This window comes from Nicotiana sylvestris, chromosome 3 (genome assembly GCF_000393655.2).
Source record: "Nicotiana sylvestris chromosome 3, ASM39365v2, whole genome shotgun sequence".
NCBI lineage: Eukaryota > Viridiplantae > Streptophyta > Magnoliopsida > Solanales > Solanaceae > Nicotiana > Nicotiana sylvestris.
Genome location: NC_091059.1, coordinates 110879025 through 110887463, shown reverse-complemented (window position 1 = coordinate 110887463; position 8439 = coordinate 110879025).

Below are 8439 nucleotides of genomic sequence, written 5' to 3'. Positions count from 1 at the left end.
ACATCTTTCAACTTGCTCTCTATAACCATAACACAAATACGGGTGCATCATTTAAATTTTAAAATTTTAATTTTTAATATTTGTCATATTTTTTACTTATATAATTATATTAAATTTTAGTTAAACTCATAGCTCAAAAGCTGCATTCGCATTTGCCTTCATCAATCCTCCGAAGTCCGTTAGTTTTATTATTATTATTATTATTAATTTATATTATTATAATGTAATATTTATGTTATAGGTGTAATTTTGTTTAATATGTCATAAGAAATTCTTTATCTTATTTTGTTGATTACTAATTTCACTTGATATAGATAATTGTCAACATTAAATTTTAAGTGATTAGATAGAAGAAAAAAAAAGTTACATTATCAACAAAAGGTAGCTATATTATTTTGCGCCTTAAAAGACTCTTCTTTCTTACTCTTGTCATTTCTTAGTTTACTTTTAGACAATGAATATTTGCTGATAATTGAAATTTTTTATACCATCGAGAGTCATTGCTGAATAAATAGGATCTCTTCATACTTAGTCAGAGATCTCGATTTCGAACTTTGAAAATAAGAAAAAATCCTGATAGGGAGTGTTTCCTCCATTTATGGGCTTTTTGTAACATAAATCTTAATTAATCGAAGCTCCAATACAGATATCGTATACCAAATAAAGAAAAAATTTTGAACCTATCACCTCTAAGATTAACGCAACAATTATATCACGAAATTTTTTATCTAAAACCTTTTGACTTATTATGTTTTTATGAAAGAAAGTGATGGAGTAACTTGTGCTAATTTAACAAGTTGCGTAAATAAAAGAATTAGAAAAGTTACTTCATAGGATAGGCTTTTGAAATACTTGGTTTCCAAATATTCCTTTTTAGCGGCGCTTTGAGCATATTGGATTAGGTCTATTACAACTGGGTCAATCTCACCCAATGAATTATCATTATCTATCTATAGTATAATGTATATCACAAAAATATATTTAACTTGTGGAAGACTTTCTTTATTAAGGTATTGCTTTCGCTGGTATTAATTTGTTTGAATCTTTGTTTCTCTTCTTATTTAAAAAAAGACAATATAATTAGTATCTATTTATCTTTCTTTTCATTTCTTTGTTTAATTTATCCCTCAAATAAAAATATGAAACCGAAGTAGTGATTTGGCATTTGTAATGCGATGGTCATGAGTTATGCATTGACTAGTGTAAAAAATATTTAAACAATTATATCACTTGTCAGATAATTACTAGTAAATCTAGTTTTATAACAAATATTGATTGATACCAAATAAAAAGTGTGAATTAACTTATTAAGTAATCTACACTGGCGGTGTAAAATAATTTTTTTTTTCATTTTCGGTGTTCATAACTTAAATCCAATACCTATATTTTTGTACACCCTAATAGCTCGTCTACTATCCCCCATTGAGTTATAATGTCATAACGCTTTTAAATTAAACAGCATGCACCACCTAAAATACCATGAATTAGCTTACAAAGGCTGACTCTTAAGCATAATGATTTGGCATGTTAATAGTTTTGACAGATGGATATATATAATTAGTACTGATTAATCATTAGCATTGGGTTGTGGTTGTCAACAATAATTAAGCATATGACAAGTATTTAGTAACTAATAATGTTATCCGAACATTTAAAAAAATGATGGAAGCTAGCGAATTCTATATTTGCCATGCAAAAATTGCACCTTTAATTTCCTAATTATTAATTTAATTTCATTTTTGATTAAAATAACGAACTAAACTTCATCCCAAAAATTGACTTGTTCTCTAAATAGGTGTAAAAACTGATAAAAGGGAATGTCACTTCGCACGAATATCTTCAAAAGATATGACATATCGCTAGATATATGGTTAATAAGTAGGATTTGAGTGTACTCTAAGCAAAGCCACGAACAACATTAATCTCATATCAAATACACTGAAAAAGGAAGTGATTACATATATGATTCAGGTCATCAACAACAAAATGAAATGCTCATACCCAACTTCAATGATTTGACCCTCTAACATCTGCCCCTATCACAGATAAATTTAAATCGCTACATTATAAAAGTTTTTACATGCAATAACTGTTATTCCACTTGTTATTGCATGTAGCTTAAGAAGATTAAACATTATGCATACATATAGCTAGGGGTTACAGGCTCATCTATGGATCCATAAGTTTCGATACAGAGTATAAAATATATGTAAATCTGTTAAAATCTTAACAAATATTATATATGAACCCATAATTTTAACAGTACAATGAGTTTAGTGCTAAAAATCTTTAAAGTTGAACCCATTAAATTCAAATCCTGAATAATTCACTTCGGCATAAAACTTAAACTCAGTAAGAATGCACAGATGGTGACCATATTCAAAAGCATCAAATACACCACCGCTCATTCTACTATATTCAGCATTATCCTGCTGTTGCCAAATTTTATCCAAGGCTTCAACATGGGACTTGAAATCCAAACTTTACCTGTGTGGCAAGCAAGATATCCCTCTTCAAAAGGCTAATTGCGGGCCAAGCTGATTTTATAGACTTTCCTATCCCACTCCGATCCAACTATAAAGTAATCATACACTAGCTTTACAAGAAGAGTATTTTTTTCTTTCTCTTTTCTCAAAGATGCCAGCAGGTTAGTGTTCTTGAGTGTATGGGTCAAAATCTGACTAAGGAAATTTAGCACAAGGATAGATTACTAAGAGGCGATTAGGCCGAGATCGTACACAAGATTGAAGGAACCTACTGGCGAGCTGAATAATTGGGGCCGAGGTCGGGTATTCAGGCCAGTAATAACGGCTAGTTCTGCAATAAGATATTTTAGGGGAATTTTCTATTGAATATTTTCTGCACCTGTACTTTAGGTTAGGCAAGGGGTATGTCCCATATAAATAGAAAGGTAGAGAGAATAAAATGGGCATGAAATATTCTATATGAGAAGAACTCTTATTAAAAATTGTCTCTCTAGAAAAATACAAACCTTTCCATAGAAATTCGATTTGCTGTTTATCTCATCTTTCTCGCATCAAATCCGAGAAAGCTCCCGATTTTTTCATATTCATTTGTCTTACATCATTGTCAGATAGAGTAATCATCCATCTCATTCAATATTGAGTGAATCATTCTCTCTATTTACATTTAGTGTCATTTAATGTATTTATTGCTTATCATTATTCCCCACTCATTCATAACAACATTATTTAATATACATTGTATTAAATTGGGTTTAGTGCAATCCTACGTTATTCGTACTAACATGTTTGAAAATTATTACATTTAACTAGGATTTACCCGTTATCTTCTCATTTAATTAGTTTAAAAAAAGGTTTCACACTTTTTGGTCAAACAATTTGGCACTGTCTATGGGGATTTTCTAGTTAAAATTTTAGTTTTTTCTAGATCTAAAAAAAGGCAAAACCCCTATACCTTCTTGTGTGCACAAATCTAACATGGCAGGCAACAAAGAGGAAAAGAGGAAAGCGATAGCTGACCTCACCGCCACCCTCCTTCACACCATCAACGAAGTGAATAAAACGGAGGGCGAAAATGTAACACCAAACACCTCTCCCAGGCGAAACAGCTCGCCCCTCACTCACGATAACATCATGATCTCACACGGTAAAGGGGCCTCTACATCCACAATAGAAGAGGCACCACCGGCAGCGAAAAAGCTACTCGAGGCGTGGTTGACAAACACGCTAACCAGCTTCCTCGACAAGCCCGCTCAAAGGCCGAACGGAGAAGAGGCAAAGGTTTGGTTCACATCAGTAGCTAACGAGCAGCACGCCCCCTTGTAACATGTATTACTCACAATGCTAGTGATGCAGGTAACGACACCCTCACAGATATTTTGAGGAAGATGGAGGAGATGGAGAACGAGAACAAAATGCTCCATAGCCAAATGAAAGAGCACCAAGAAAGGGTAGACAAAATACCGGGTGCCCCAAAACTTTTGCCAAAATGGGATGCCAGCTGGTTCGTGGAACAACCGTACAGTGACGAGGCTGCACCACATGCCATACCTAAAACCTTCAAAAAGCCGTCGTACTTAAAAATATATGACAGCATGACGGACCCTGAGGATCATGTGACCCACTATGTCACTGCAGTGAAAGGCAACGACCTCGCCAAAGAACAAGTGTCATCCATATTGCTGAAAAAGTTTGGTGAAACCCTAACAGGGGGAGCGTTGACTTGGTACTTACAGTTACCTGCGCGTTCCGTAGAAACATTCGAGGAGATGGAAGACAAGTTCGTTACCGCCCATGCCGGGGCTAATAAAGCGGAGGCGAGGGTGAACGACATATTCACCATTAAACAATCACCTGGCGAAGGACTTTGGGACTTCCTTGCCCGATTCAACCATGTAAGAATGACTATTCCAAATGTATCGGAGGGGATGGCAATAGCTGGTTTCCAAAATGGGCTAAGTAGGAGTGGTTCGAGGGCGACCAAAAAATTGCTAAGCCGACTCATGAAATACCTTCCAACCACTTGGGACGAGATACACAATGCCTATTGTGCCGAGGTAAGGGCTGACGAGGACGACCTCAACGGACCTACCAACCGATTGACCTCCGTCCAAATGGAGTCCAGGAAGGACCGGAGAAATGACAACAGGAGAGATCTAATGGGGCCCCGACCTAATCGGGAAAGACATCAGTCTTATGTCAGAGGCATCCTCATGCCGCCTCCACGCCATGACTAATCCCATCCAGGACACAAATGGGAACCCACCAAAGTGAGAGAGGTACCCTTTATTATCTACTCATAATTTCTGTATTTTTCCCTCAGAAATAGTCTACGCACTAGAGAAGCTTGGCCCAAAAATGAAGTGACCGCAGAAGATGAGATCGACCTAAGCACCAGAAAGTCAAACGCCCTCTGCAAATTCTACCAGGAGCGGGGTCACAAAACCGAGGACTGTATCACCCTAAGATAGGAGGTCGTGAACATGCTTCACCAAGGGCACTTGAAAGAACTGATGAGCGACGGGGGAGAGCCAACTTCGCCCGAGCACATGAACATCACCAGGGACCGCCCAAACCACCTTCCCCAGCTCGAACCATTCAAATGATCATCGGAGGGGGCGACAATACGTCAATAAATAGCGTGAAGTTTACCACCACCCACAAACTCAAACGGTCAATCACTCATGAACGGTATGACGAACTCGAAGAAAGTATCATCTTCGATAAGTCGGATACCTACAATTTGATTTTTCCTCACTATGACGCTCTTGTCATTACTTTACGCATCCTAGATACTGATGTAAAACGTATTATGGTTGATGATGGGAGCGACACGTGCATCATCCACCCTCGAGTTCTCGTACAAATGAAGCTTGAGGATAGGATAGTGACACGCTGTATCACACTAACTGGTTTTAATAATGCACTCGAGCAGACATCCGGAGAAATCACACTACCCGTCCTGGCCGGCGGTGTCACTTTGGAGACCATATTCCACATTATGGACTAGGATACGATGTACAATGCCATTATAGGTTGACATTGGATACATGCCATAAAAGCCGTCCTCTCCAGCTTATATCAAGTCATCAAATTTCTCACCCTTAGGGAGTATTCAACATCCGAGGAGAGCAATGCAGTGCCCGAGAATGCTACCGCATCGCCCAAGACTTCACATACACCCAATAACTAAAAGGCAAAGCCGAAGAGGCATATCGATTAGCGAAGTCGGGGTCAGATGGTGGTGAAGGGAAAGACGTTATCAGAGACCCTGAAATAGTAGAAGCCACAGGGTCAACCGTAGAGGATCTCGACCCCATCCAACTCGATGATAACGACCATAACAAGAAAGATTTTATCGGCCACAAGCTCCAAGAACTAGGTAAATTCCGTTAGTTCTTAAAAAATAACGTAGATCTGTTTGCTTTTTCTCATGCAGACATGCCGGGCATCCCAAAGGAGCTAACAACACACAAACTAACTATTCCACCCCCAGAGCGGCAAGTTAAAACAAAAATTCAATGCCACGATAAATGATGCTATCCGCGAGGAGGCGGAAAAATTGCTTGAGAATGGCTCCATCAGAGAGTCAAAATATCCCCAATGGGTTGCCAAAGTGGTCATGGTAAAAAAGAAAAAACGAAAAATGGCGGATGTGCGTGGACTTCACATATCTGAACAAAGCATGCCCGAAAGACTCATTCCCATGGCTCTATATCGACCAACTCATCGACGCAACGACCGGGCACGAGCTATTAAATTTCCTAGACGCCTATTCGGGTTACAACCAGATCCACATGGAGGAAGAAAATCAGGAAAAAACTACTTTCATCACCCCACCAGGGGACGTACTGCTACAGGGTTATGTCGTTCGGGTTGAAAAATGCAGGGGCGACATATCAGAGGCTGGTGATCAAAATATTTAAAGATCAACTCGGAAAAACCATGGAAGTATATAGAGACGACATGTTGATGTTGATATCTAATTTTGACCTACTTTTCTTCTGATTAATTTTCACGTGCTCCCTAGTCATTAATAATTTAATGCTCTATCTTTTTTATTTATTTGTTACCTTTATTACTACTATTATTATACTTATAATTATTGATTACTACTATTATATTATTATTATTATTATTATTGTCATTGTTATTAGCATGATTATTAATATTACCATTAATATGATTATTATTGAGTTAATCATTTATTTAATATCTAATATTATATATGTTGAAAGTATTTTTATTGAGTCCAAATTATTAAGGCATGGAGCCCAATTAAATTAATTTTAAGAAGAAAAGATGGCTTGAATTTTCGGCCTAAGAAATTAAGCAGATCATTCCCCCCAAATAATTCATTCAACAACCCTTCATGAAATCATACCATTACCAAATTTAATCCCTTTACCTATACCCAAAACATCAAGTCCAAGTCTAGGAATCCTCTAGAAAACCCCAATGACCAAAATAACCATCATTTTTAATTTTGGTCAAAATAACAAAATCTCTCAACTTTATCTCTTCCTCACGTGAAATTTCCCCTTTTTTAGAAAATCTTTCCAGCTCCAGTTCCTCTTTTGCTTTGTTTTCCACATGACAGAGCATAGCTTCACCAAAATGGTGAAAAGAATGGTCAGCCATGAAGATTTCCTCTCAAATGACTCTTTTGGAGCCTAAAGCAACCCGTGACTCCCCTCTACGTTTGATTTTGAATTTCAAATCCCAAAAGCCCTAATCGTTTTCTCCTATAAATATTCCTAAAACCTTCGGCCGAAGAAGACATTCTGGAATCTAAAAAATCACATTTATACATTTAATATTTTGTACTCTATCTCTTTCTCAAGCTTCAATTCGAAATCCAAAAGAGTAGATCTGAAGCGACCTTTAAGCCCTTGTTCACTGCACCACATAAGGTCAGCCTATTTTCTTCTTTAATCTCGTTTTTAGTTGTAGTTGGATTGTAGAGTTTGAACCTATATTATTTTATCATTATCAACAAGTATTTTAGTGTTAGAAATCATGTTCTTAAGACAGGTGGAATGACAATAGTTTCTTAATCATCTGCTACGTATTTATTTAGATTAGTTAGGATATTATGTACTTAAATGTTTGTAGATATGTGAATGAGACTTTTATTGTTCGGTAAAATCTGTCTTTATATGCCTTTTAGGACAAATTTTAGTTTGATCCACTGTTGTTCTAGATATCGTGCTCTCATACACAAAACTGTATTAGGTATATGAAATGTTTATTTGCTTGGTGAAATCTGCTTGTTCATCTCGTCCCCCTTATTGTTGTCGCGCCCCCTTTTACCTCGCTGAGTCCGGGTTTCGACATTCATTGGGAACAACTCATTTTCTTTTGGGAATTGGGTATTTGAATTTGAAGAGTCGCCACCTAACGGATTTAAGGTGCGTTAGGGCACCTAGAGTAAATAACTCATGAAAACCGGTTTGCATTACCAGAGATTGGGTAAGGGCTCGAAATAACCTTAGGGAAAGGTGTTAGGCACCCCTCGCGGTCCACAACGGTGGGTCCCAACCGAACTCAGTTATGTAAATTAGTCATTTAATAAATAGATAGTCTAAGCACAGGTATAAGATGGAGAAAATTTGACAGATAAGCAGTCTAAGTACATATGTACGATAAAGGAATTTTAACAAATAAGTAGTCTAAGCACATATAAGATGAGGGAGGTCCTAGGTTTGTCGGCCTATAGGATCACATTTGTACAATACCCGGTAAGCCTTCTTCAATTAGAGGGGTTAAACGTGGCATTGGCACACATGTCATCATATCATTTACTACCCAATTACCCTCTCCTCGGTCATAGCCTAAAACGTTTTAGCAACCTTAAGATGTATCCTCTGCGTGCACTACCTGTCCCTTTACTTATATAGTCCCGGAGGTATTCAGGACTTCTAGTTAAGGTGGATCTAGACTCTCCTACAGTAAT